At 35.3% G+C, this 10,669-nt stretch overlaps 1 non-coding gene across 1 annotated transcript; it reads right to left on the bottom strand.

The window, feature by feature from the left end:
• Positions 1-9,949: 9,949 nt before the first annotated feature.
• On the bottom strand, positions 9,950-10,015 carry LOC115068423. Its single transcript, XR_003847769.1, has one exon. It is a non-coding gene; the product is annotated as a small nucleolar RNA SNORD31 (small nucleolar RNA).
• Positions 10,016-10,669: the final 654 nt, after the last annotated feature.

Below are 10,669 nucleotides of genomic sequence, written 5' to 3'. Positions count from 1 at the left end.
CATAATTATTACAGTTGTTTTTGTTTTATGTCCTTTCATATGTCAAAAGATTGATGGAAGAATTGGATCAGTCACTTTTAGGTTGATTTCAGCTTTGTATCTTAAAAGATTGTAAGAAGGAAATATCTGATGTTCAATTGTGCATTCTGATAACACTCCACTATCGGGGTTCCTAAAGTCAAGTTGGTATTGGAATAGTGGTATAGGAGAAATAAGGACCAGAAAGACAAGTATCAGGCAATCTTATTTATATGTGGAATAAAACATAAGCTCAGTTTTCCTGGAATTTGAAAGCAAAATGGTATTTAATCAAAGCTAAGCTAAGTAGTATATGTGAGGGGAAGGAAAAGTAAAGTTTGATAAATAACTTTAGAGTTACCCTCAGGTAGTAGTAAGACACTCTCGTGTGTATTTCATGGTATGGTGCCTCTAATTAATAACCCTATGCTACAAATCTGGGAAACATAGATGACAAGATTTTGAGTATTTTCACTACAAAGAAATGATAAATGTTGGAAGAGCTAGATATATAACTGTTTGAAGCTCTTTATCAATATTCATATATCAAAATATCAACTGATTTCCCATGAATTTATCTTTTTTGATATTATTTTATTTCTTTTTATTTCTTCTTATTTTATTTCTTATTTCTTTATTTTTATTTCTTTTCATCAACAAAATGTCAAGATAATAAATACAAGGCTAGAATAAAGAATTTCTTCTTTAGACATTTTAGATAATTTAGAAAATGTAATGAAAGATGATAACTAAGTACAATGTTTGTCTTTGATTGAACTATAGAAGAGAAACAGAATTTTACAGTGGCAAAACATGACAAATGTGCATGAAATTTACAACTTTTCTAAACAAAGGAGACTGACAATATATTTTACAATGTGTTCTTTGAGCAACAATATGTTGGGCAGAGAATCTTCTCTGGTCACATCTACATGGGGTCCTAAAAGCATCTGAAACTAAATTTCTATATATTTTTGAAAATTAAGAAAGTTATTACCTATTATTTCATTCACTAGATTTTTTGTGTTTTTCTTCTTTATTTTCCTCCGGAACTTCCAAAACACGAATATTTGTTTAATAATGTCCTAAATTTTGAACTTCTTCTTTTCCTCCTCTTGGCCTTCCTTCTCTCCTCTCCTTCAATCCTAGTTAGCTTTCTCAATCTAAAATAGCCTAGAATTATATGAGATGAATCTTTAATTTGAGGAATTTCCTATTTATATTGGGCTGTGGGCACATCTGTGAGGATTGTCTTCATTACTGATGAACCACCCCATAGCAGGTGGTCTTGGTATGTAGAAGAAATCAATCTACCTAAGCATTAGTTGGTGATCACATAATGTTCCTCCATATTTCTTGTCTCCAAGACCCTTCCTTGAGTTTATGCCATGAGTTCCTTAATGAGGAATTGTGACCTGAAAGGACAAGCTGAATAAAACCTTTCCCAGTCATGCTGCTATTTGTCAGTGTTTGATCATACTAACTAACAAAAGTGAAACCAGACCTTAAGGGACTAATTCCCTTATAAGCAGACAGGGTCACTGAATTGTACTAATGATGGTTCGCTTTCTTCTTCTTTGTCTGAGACAAATACATGGCATTATTGTGCTTCCAATTCTAGAGCAATTTAGTTAAGACCAAGGCCAGTCCTGGCCATGTCTCTGTTTGGTTGCTGGCTCTCTATTGTTTGTTTAAGTTGACCAGTCCAAAAGTATGGGAGGGGGAAATTCCCACACCACCAAGAACTCTTTAAAGTTCCAAATCTCCTGAGGGCTTTGCGTTTTTCAGTTTCTATGTCCCCTCTCCACTTATAGAGAAATTTTCTATATGAATGTCTATATTTCTTTAATAAAGATTGTTAGATGCTGTATTCTTCTGTCTGAGATTTCTCGTGCCTTTTAATTCTTTATTTCCCAGAGAAATTGAACCTGACAAAGATCCTTAGATGGTAAGAAGACCATCTTTTCTCAAATTCCTCCATTTGTATTTATCTGATTGAGACTTCAAGGCTTGTCATCTAATTCAGATGTTCTTTTTCTTGCTCTAGTTTCCTGTTGAGGCATTTAACTATATATTTTTCTTTGACTTAATGAGCTTGTCAACTCCATGTATCTCTTTGGATTTTTGTAAATCTTTCTCTGCTGAAATTCTCCTTCATATCTTGTATTTCCCCCAGATTCATCCAACTGTCTACCTGTGTTCTCTTGAGTCTAATTGTGCTTGTCTTTATATGCATTTTTCCAATTTTTTGTCACATAACTTTTTCTATACTTTTTTATACTTTTATAGGGCAATTGCTTCTAGAATTATTTTGTTATTTTAGAGGCATTATCTTGTCTTTTTTAAATTTTTGTGTTCTTATGTTACTACTTCAATTTTAGTGGTTGAGTTATCTCTAGAGCTTTTAAACAATGGCTTTCAGAGTAAACCACTTTCTATTGAAGTTTGTGTTGGGGTTTAAATTTGGCATGCAATGTTTCCTTTTGTTCTGACTAAACACCATTATGTAGTCTTCAGACTTCTTTCTGACTGAAATTAATAGCTTTTGGAACAGTTCACTATCTTATTAGACCCTACAGGTATGACAATACTTTGGCAGTCCAAACCGTGGTGATACACATTACAGTGGATTGGTGGTGTCTACTGTATGACCTTAAGAATTATAGTTGTACAATAGTCATTTTTGTCAGTCACTGCTATTATGAAAATCGATGCTGGTAAAAACTTTTGGCACTACTGACCCTGCAGTAGTGTCATGAGGCATCTACCCTCAGTCCTAATAGTGTTGGACATATAATGTGCTGGTGGAAGTGACCACAGGAATTTCAGTGCTCTGAATTCTAAACAGTAATGGTTGGGAGGGGAACCACACAAAGCAAGGTATTCACTCCTAGAAAGAGTGGCATGTGTCTAGATCTCTTACAGGCATTTTGGCTCTAGGTACTCTGGGACTCACTCTGTGTTACCTGTTCAGAGCTCTAATAATAGCTCTTCCCCCCACCACCATGTGGTACATGGAGTAGTGATGGAAGAGAGTCAACCATGGAACTTGCAGCAGCCTCACAGTTGGATATGATCATGTATAGCATAGTTAAATTGTGGAAATCAAAGTCATATCATTTCTTCTGTGTCACCAGATTTAAGACCTGGCAGTTACATAGACATTCAAATAGCTCCAGTTGAGAACTTAGTCACAGTTGACAACTACAGAAATGCTTGCCTTTTGTCCTGGTATAAGTGTTAATCTACATGTTTGTGATCATACTTTATATTTTCCAGGAGCGTGGCCTAAGTCTTTTGATATTGTGAGTACCTCCAATCATTCTATTTTGTATCATACATGATTCCCCTGTAATGCAGGACACTTAGTACATTTGAGAGCTGTGGTGACATTTATGCTTCTGTGTCAAGTTGGATTCATGAGGCTATAATCCCTCACTGTAGTGTGATGGTGTGTCTGTGAGGTTTCAGAAATGGAGATATGTAGAGGATTATAACCTACAGAATAGTGTAAGTTCAAACAAGAGTTCCTTTCTCTATCTATACATTGCCTAACTACAATAGCCTGAGATTTGGGTTTTAGAAGAAAGATGGTTCCATTTAGTTTTATTGTTAACTAAGAGTCACCAGGGAAGAAGTCATCTCAACTGAGTGATTTCCCAGATAAGACTGACCTATGGCTAGGTCTCTCAGAAATTTTTGTGGTTGTGGATTGATATGGGAGGACCCAGCCCCTTGTGGGAAGTGCCATCCCAAGAAGGTGGTCCTGGGTTGTATAAGAAAGCTTGAACCAAGGAGTGCAAGACAGTAAGAATCTTTCTGGCATGGTTCAGAGGCCTTGCCCTGCTTGAGTTCTTGCTTTGACTTCCCTTGGTGATGAATTGTATTCTGAAAGCTAAAATAAACCCTTTCCTCTCCAAGTTGCTTTTGACCATGGTGTTATCACAGAAACAGAGAAGCAAACTAGGACAAAGACAGTATAGGTACATTGTTCAAACTGAATCTGTTATGCAGAATTCAGGTTTCTCTCCTAACAGGGCTACAAGTTTACCATGACAACAAAACATTCCATGAGTTTTGACTGCTAGTGGCTGAAGCGACGGAGTTTCTTACCATTCTATGATTCATTCTTACTCCTGCAAAAAATAGTCCGCCAACTGCAACACACACACACACACACACACACACACACACACACACACACACACACAAACACACACACAAACTCACACATACAAATATGTAGAAAAACTCACATTCTCAGATCTTGGACTTGAGATGACAGTTGAATAAGTACATAGGGAGTTTTTACAATTTTATTTTTGTATGTTGCTAGTTCAATTCTTTGTCTTAAAAGATTCACCTCTCTTCTTGAATTGTAAAATTATTTTACATATTCATCTTAAAATACAGCCATTTATATATTTTCTTTTTTTTCTATGTAGACAAGGAGATATGTGCTGGGCATCTCTGTTCAAACAACTTTATCTATGATTTTTCACTTTTAAGGAATGGATCTCAATCTCAATTTGTCCAATATTATCTCATGATAACAACAAAGGTATAGTTCTATATTAAGATTGCTACTGTGACAATGTAAAATTATCAGTCTGTAATGACAGTTGGTACCTATCATGTTTTTGCTAGTGTTAACACTGATCATTTAGATAAGGAGATACTTATTGGGGATTCTTATTGTAAATTTACTATCTTTTGTTTTTTGTATTTGAAACATATTTAGGATAAATATTTTGTGGTTAGGCAAATATACAATTTCTTCTTAAACATCTGACCATTCATTTGAGGCTTCATAAATGGATATTGCACATAGCAAAAATGTTATTGTGCAAGTGAAGCTAGTGATGCTTTTTCAGCTTCATTTTGGCTTATTTTAAACATGTTAGGATAACATTTGTTCCAGAATGTAATGTAACCTACTGTGGTCTGAAGTGTTTAACTATCAAGCTGGATTCCTTAGTAGACCTGCGTTGTTTGTCACCGAAGAGTTGTGAAATATATCTTCTTCCTGTTTAAAACAAAATTTGTTCGAATGGCTTGAGTTTCATCTACTATAATCTTCTTAAGGTTTCCATCCCCTGTAGATAATTCTGCATGCACTAATCCTAGAAATAAGTATATAAGCAAAACAACTTGATGGGAGTAATCACCTACATGACTTGTTTTCCAAAGTTAAGTGTGAGAACAACAACAAAAAATTATTGTGGTATTTTAATGCTTACCTTATATTTATCTTATTAATTTTATTTTAAATATTTTTTGAATTTAATTTATCATTTACATGTGCCTGATTGTGTGTGGTAGGGGGTTAAACATACTGTATAGCACCTTTGTTGAGGTCAGAAGACAATTATTGGGAGTTGGTTCTCTCCTTTCACTATGTATGATCTGGGGACTGAAATCTGGTGGATTTGAGGCAGGTACATTTATTCACTGAGCCCCCTCTTTGGCTCTGATTGCTTTTTTTTGATTAAATGAAATTTCTCTTTTTGGACAATGTGTCTCTTCACATTTATTTATTAAATTATTTAATTATATTAGTGTGATGTATGGGGTATTTACAGTTTTCTCAAGCTTGTAATTCAAAGTTTTCTCTATTTATTTTGTTGCCCAAATTGTTGAAATATGGTGTTTGAGAGCTCTGTCAGGTTAGATCCTCTGTTCTTTTGCCATATCCCATCTTGATTACTCTTATTTAGTCATTGTTTCCTTTCTAACTGTACAGTATATACTCTGCTTTAAGCTATCACATGTTCTCCCTTCCTTGCAACCAACCATATCTCTCAAGATCATTTTTTCCTTTTACTGGAGAATGTATTTTGAAAATGTGATATGGATCTGAATGTAAGATTGGCATATTGCTTACATTTCAGCATTCTCAATGAAAGCATTAGGGTATGTGAGCCTATTACATATCAATACACAAATGAATGCATGTATACTTATGTATCATACATAGATATGCATATATGTACATATATGCATATATATACAAGTTATACACACAAAAAGAAAAATGGCGAGTTAATACTGATATATTAACTGTATTCTTCCAGCAGACTGTTGAATTATAGCATTATTATTTAGCTTAAATATAACGTCTTTTTCAAGAAAGTGACTTCCATAATTTACAGTATAGCTAATTATTTATAAAATGACTAATTTTCTCATTCCTAACAGATGTCTCTCTAAGTCAATTTTACTAATTAGTGTAGAGTTCTATTTTTTTGGTCTTATTTTATTGAAGAAAATGTAGTTTTCCAAATTAATGTAGTTCAGCTCCTTTGTTTCTCTTCATCTTCAATGTGATTTATTTCTCCCAAGGCTTAAGCAAGGTATATTTGATAACTAAAAAGGTTAAAGAGGAAATATAGATGGATATGTACATAAATATGCGCACAAGTGAATTGTAATGATTTAAAGGAAATTTGAAATTCAGAAACAAAATATTAAAATATGTGAGATGTAATGTAAATACAACTAAGAAGAAATTTATAGCATAAACTTAAATTTGAAAATAAGACAAACTTGAAATTAATAACCTAAATTTATAATATAGGAATTTAGGAAATGAAAAGTTAACCTACAAAATGGAGAACAAAATACAAAGATTTACCAGGCAATAATACAGGAGTAATGAAGATTTGAAATAAGAACACAATATAAGAAGAAATGGGTGAAAAAGTTGTCAGTGAAGGGATGAATATCTGCTAGAACATATGGAGAAAATGAAAACTACTAAAGCTTGAAAGAGAAAAAAAAATCATCAATGAAACAGAGGTATAGATCTTCAGATCTTATATGTTGAAGATATGGTTAGTAAAGTAAGAGACTATTATAAAGTGTGTGCTTATCTATTTGAAATCGTAGACGTTTTTTGAAAATATAATAGAAAAAATGGCAAATACTCAAAACTCATTAAAGATGATAAATTTACCCTTTCATATTGACTTCTATTCTTAGTATACTATTTTACTGTGATGAGGTAAAATGTCTAAAGCACTATCTAAATTTATTCTGTGTAGCATAGCAACATATATTTTCCAAAGAAAATGAAGTATTTGAGGAAGACAGGATTGGAACATTTTGAGGACACTTGTCTCCTATTAGAAAAATTTTCGGACATATGTGCCACCATTAGGAAAATTCTCTGATCATTAAATACACTGAGATAAATGAAGAACTTCAAAATCTAACTTAAAAAATAATCTGAAAATTTATACTATTGAATTTTAAGACTTTTTTCTCTTAAAATAGTCATATACAAAGTTGAAAATAGTTTTTTAAGTAACCTCAGACCTTCAGTAGTATTATTTGGATGCAAAGTACTCTTACTCCTGCTTTGTAAGGCTCAACACCTGTTCTCTGCCAATTACTGTGTATTCTCCCTACAGCTTCCTGGTGAAAAGGTTAAGATACAAACATCTGCCTGAAGCAAATACGCTTGCCATCCAAACTAATAAGAAAATAAATTAAACAAAACTCTCAACCCACCAAGAAGAAATATTCAGTATTTCAGGAAGATAGTGGAATTATTCCAATTCAATAAAGGGCATTTTTAAAAAGTGTTATTGACAACATTCCATTTAACTGTAAAAGACTGAATGACTTTGCTCTCCATAAAGGAAGAGGCTAAGGATACACATACTCTGAACGCTCCTTAAAAACAATACCATAAATTTTAGAACTTCAATTAAGCAGAAATAAGTAAATACATAAGTAAATTTCAAAAAGTATGTTTGTGGTGTAAAAAATTTCCTAGGAAGATGTTAACAGAGGTCTATTCAACTCAAGTAAGGAAAGCAGCAAAGAAATGATTCAATGAAAGTCCAGCATGGTGAGGTTACTGAGGTAACTTATAGGACTGTGGATGTTCCTTACAAGAGGATGGACAGGAACACAAAGGGAGCTGCATCACCAAAAAGCTCATTCCAACCTGGCTGATGATTTATGAAAGCTACATCTGTAGACCTCTCTTCATGACTTGAGGGTAGTTTTGCAAGTCAGAGAGCCTCTTCCATGCAGTCTAGCTGATGAGAGGGTCTCCTCTCTCCAGTAGGAAATTGCTACACAATACTTTCTGGCATTCTTTCTGGCTGCACTCTTTTATGTTCCCTCATCCTTGGAGATGGTAATATGGATGTCCATAAATGGCTGAGATTTGGGCCACTATGCTGCACTATCTGTCATTTTTTCACAGGAGCTTCATTGGTGACTATGAATGTTCCTCAATTTGATGTTATTTATCTGTGCCCACAAAGAATTAACAGTAAAAGGGCTAGTCATTTCACTAGCACTGATGTGCAGAACAGGACTGAGAACAACCAGGGCAATGGTACTTCCATCTACCTTTCAATTCTGAGGTTGGATTAACTAAAATAAAAAATATATTAAATAAATATCAGTTAAAGACTTTAAGTACAGAGGCATTCTGCATAAGTGAAAAAGGTAACTCCAAGAGACTTTAGGGCTGCTGAATCGAAATCCTAGTGACAGGGGTAGGGCTGTCTCCCTAGGACCTGGTGACCAGGGAGGTCTCTGATACCCTGCAAGCCATAATGACTACTGCCACTGTGTTTGGTTGAATGCCAGAACTACGTGGTAAGACCTTATTGCTGAAGACACCAAAAACTTTGGCTACAGGACATGAAGAAATCAAGCTGGGACAGAACTGAAGTTCCCTCATTGCTGGTTTGATTTCATAATGCTGGAGGAGACCCTTGATAGGGCCTCAACTGTTCCTTGCTTATGTGGAAACATTTGTATGAGGTCTATGGCAACATCCACATCATATTTTCTCTTACTGACAGACATTGGCCTTATGAAGACAACATGCTAATCCCACAAAGGACTGTTTGATACATGTTCTTGACCCATCAAAAAAATTAATTTGCTGAAGCAGTACTTGAGAACAGGCCTCATATGTTTTAACAACATACAAAAAAACAGGATCCTTCACATGAAAGTCAGCAGCCTTAAACATTTTTAAATCTCTATTGGCTCCCATGAGGTTGGACTTATATGATCCAATGGGCAGCCTTCAGGTGTACCTAGGTGCAGATGGCCTGTATTAAATAAGGACATCTGTTTTGAGGTTTCTAGGATGACTCAGTGGGCTATGGACTCTCATACGGAAATCTACAAGGGAAACTGATTCCTGTTGAACTCTGTTATATATTTCTTTACACAGGTTGACCCACAGTGGTACTTACCAGTTTTACTTTTCCCCTTGGACTACGCATTAAGTAAGGATACTCTTTTGACTGACAAAGTGTCACAGGACAAGCCTCAGGACTTATTACTACCATACTGATCTCTACTCAGCCCAATTGGACACTTTCTCCTTATTCTTTACCAAGCCACATTGTTTCTGTGTTCTTTTGTTCTTTTGTACGTGACACAATTACTGTTCTTCTATTTATAATACACACACATACACACACAAACACACACATATCCCAAGCATGTATAAAATGGGTGGTGTCTAATTTACTTTCTATTGCTGTAATAAAAACACTAACCAAAACCAATTGGGGAGGGGAAAGGGTTTATTTTGCTTACAGCACTGTTCATCTTCGTAGTAAGCCAAGGCAGGGACTCAGTGCAGGAACCTGAAGCACAAACTGTGGAGGAACACCGCTTCCTGTATTACTCCCCTTGCCTATACCCAACCTGTACGGGGTGTCACCACGTGCGGTGGTATGGCCCTGCTACATCACTCAACAATTAAGTAAATGCCCCTTAGACACAGTCACAGGCCAGTCCAATTGAGGAATTTCCCAGTTGAGATTCCCTCATCCCAGGTGTGTCAAGTTGACAACTGAAGCTATCTAACACAACTGACCACTTGTCAACATGACACACAAACACATCACTATTAAACCATAACCTTTCCATTTCTTTTTTTTCCTCTCAAAACTCAGAAAATACCTTTCATCCGTTATCGGACTTGGGTGGTATTCAACTCATCACTGGTGAACCTTTCCATTTCTTATCCACAAGATATGATGTTAATATTACATATCAGACCGTAAAACTTTAAAATTTCCACAGTCCTTTAAAAATTCAAAGACTTTAAAAGTTTAAAGCCTTTCTTAAAAGTTTTTTAACAGTGGGCTTCTGTAAAATTCAAAACAAGTTTTATATCAAAAGGGAAAATGTGGGCACCCTTAAGCAAAACCAAAGTCAAGCAAAGTATCTCCAGGCTACACATCTAGGATTAACTCATGATCCTCTAGGCTGCAAGGGCTTGGGTAGCTTCAAATCTCTGGCTCTGCCATACACAGCACATACAGCTTGTGCTCAGGCTGGCTCCATCAGCACACCTTTTCCACGGTCCTTATACCTCCAATATGCTGCAGTTTCTACTGAAAAAATGAGCCTGCACCTTCACTAATGGGCTCTTCAGGTATAACATGACCTTGCTATAAATATGTATGCTACCTTTGTAAAGTTTTATTCTGTGCCACCCCAAAAGGCTTTGCCAAAATGCCTTCAAACCAACATTTAATTGGATAAGGTATTTTTTTGTGGTTATTGAGTTAGGGACAGTGATGAATTCCCCCTATGGTAATGCTTTATGTGCATCTAGAAATTGATGTTTTAGCTCTGAATACTAAGCTCCTGCCCCTTT

Source organism: Nannospalax galili, unplaced genomic scaffold (genome assembly GCF_000622305.1).
Source record: "Nannospalax galili isolate Female #2095 unplaced genomic scaffold, S.galili_v1.0 scaffold10, whole genome shotgun sequence".
Classification (NCBI taxonomy): Eukaryota; Metazoa; Chordata; class Mammalia; order Rodentia; family Spalacidae; genus Nannospalax; species Nannospalax galili.
Note: the sequence above shows the minus strand (reverse complement) of the source record. Positions and strands in the feature narration are given on the sequence as shown.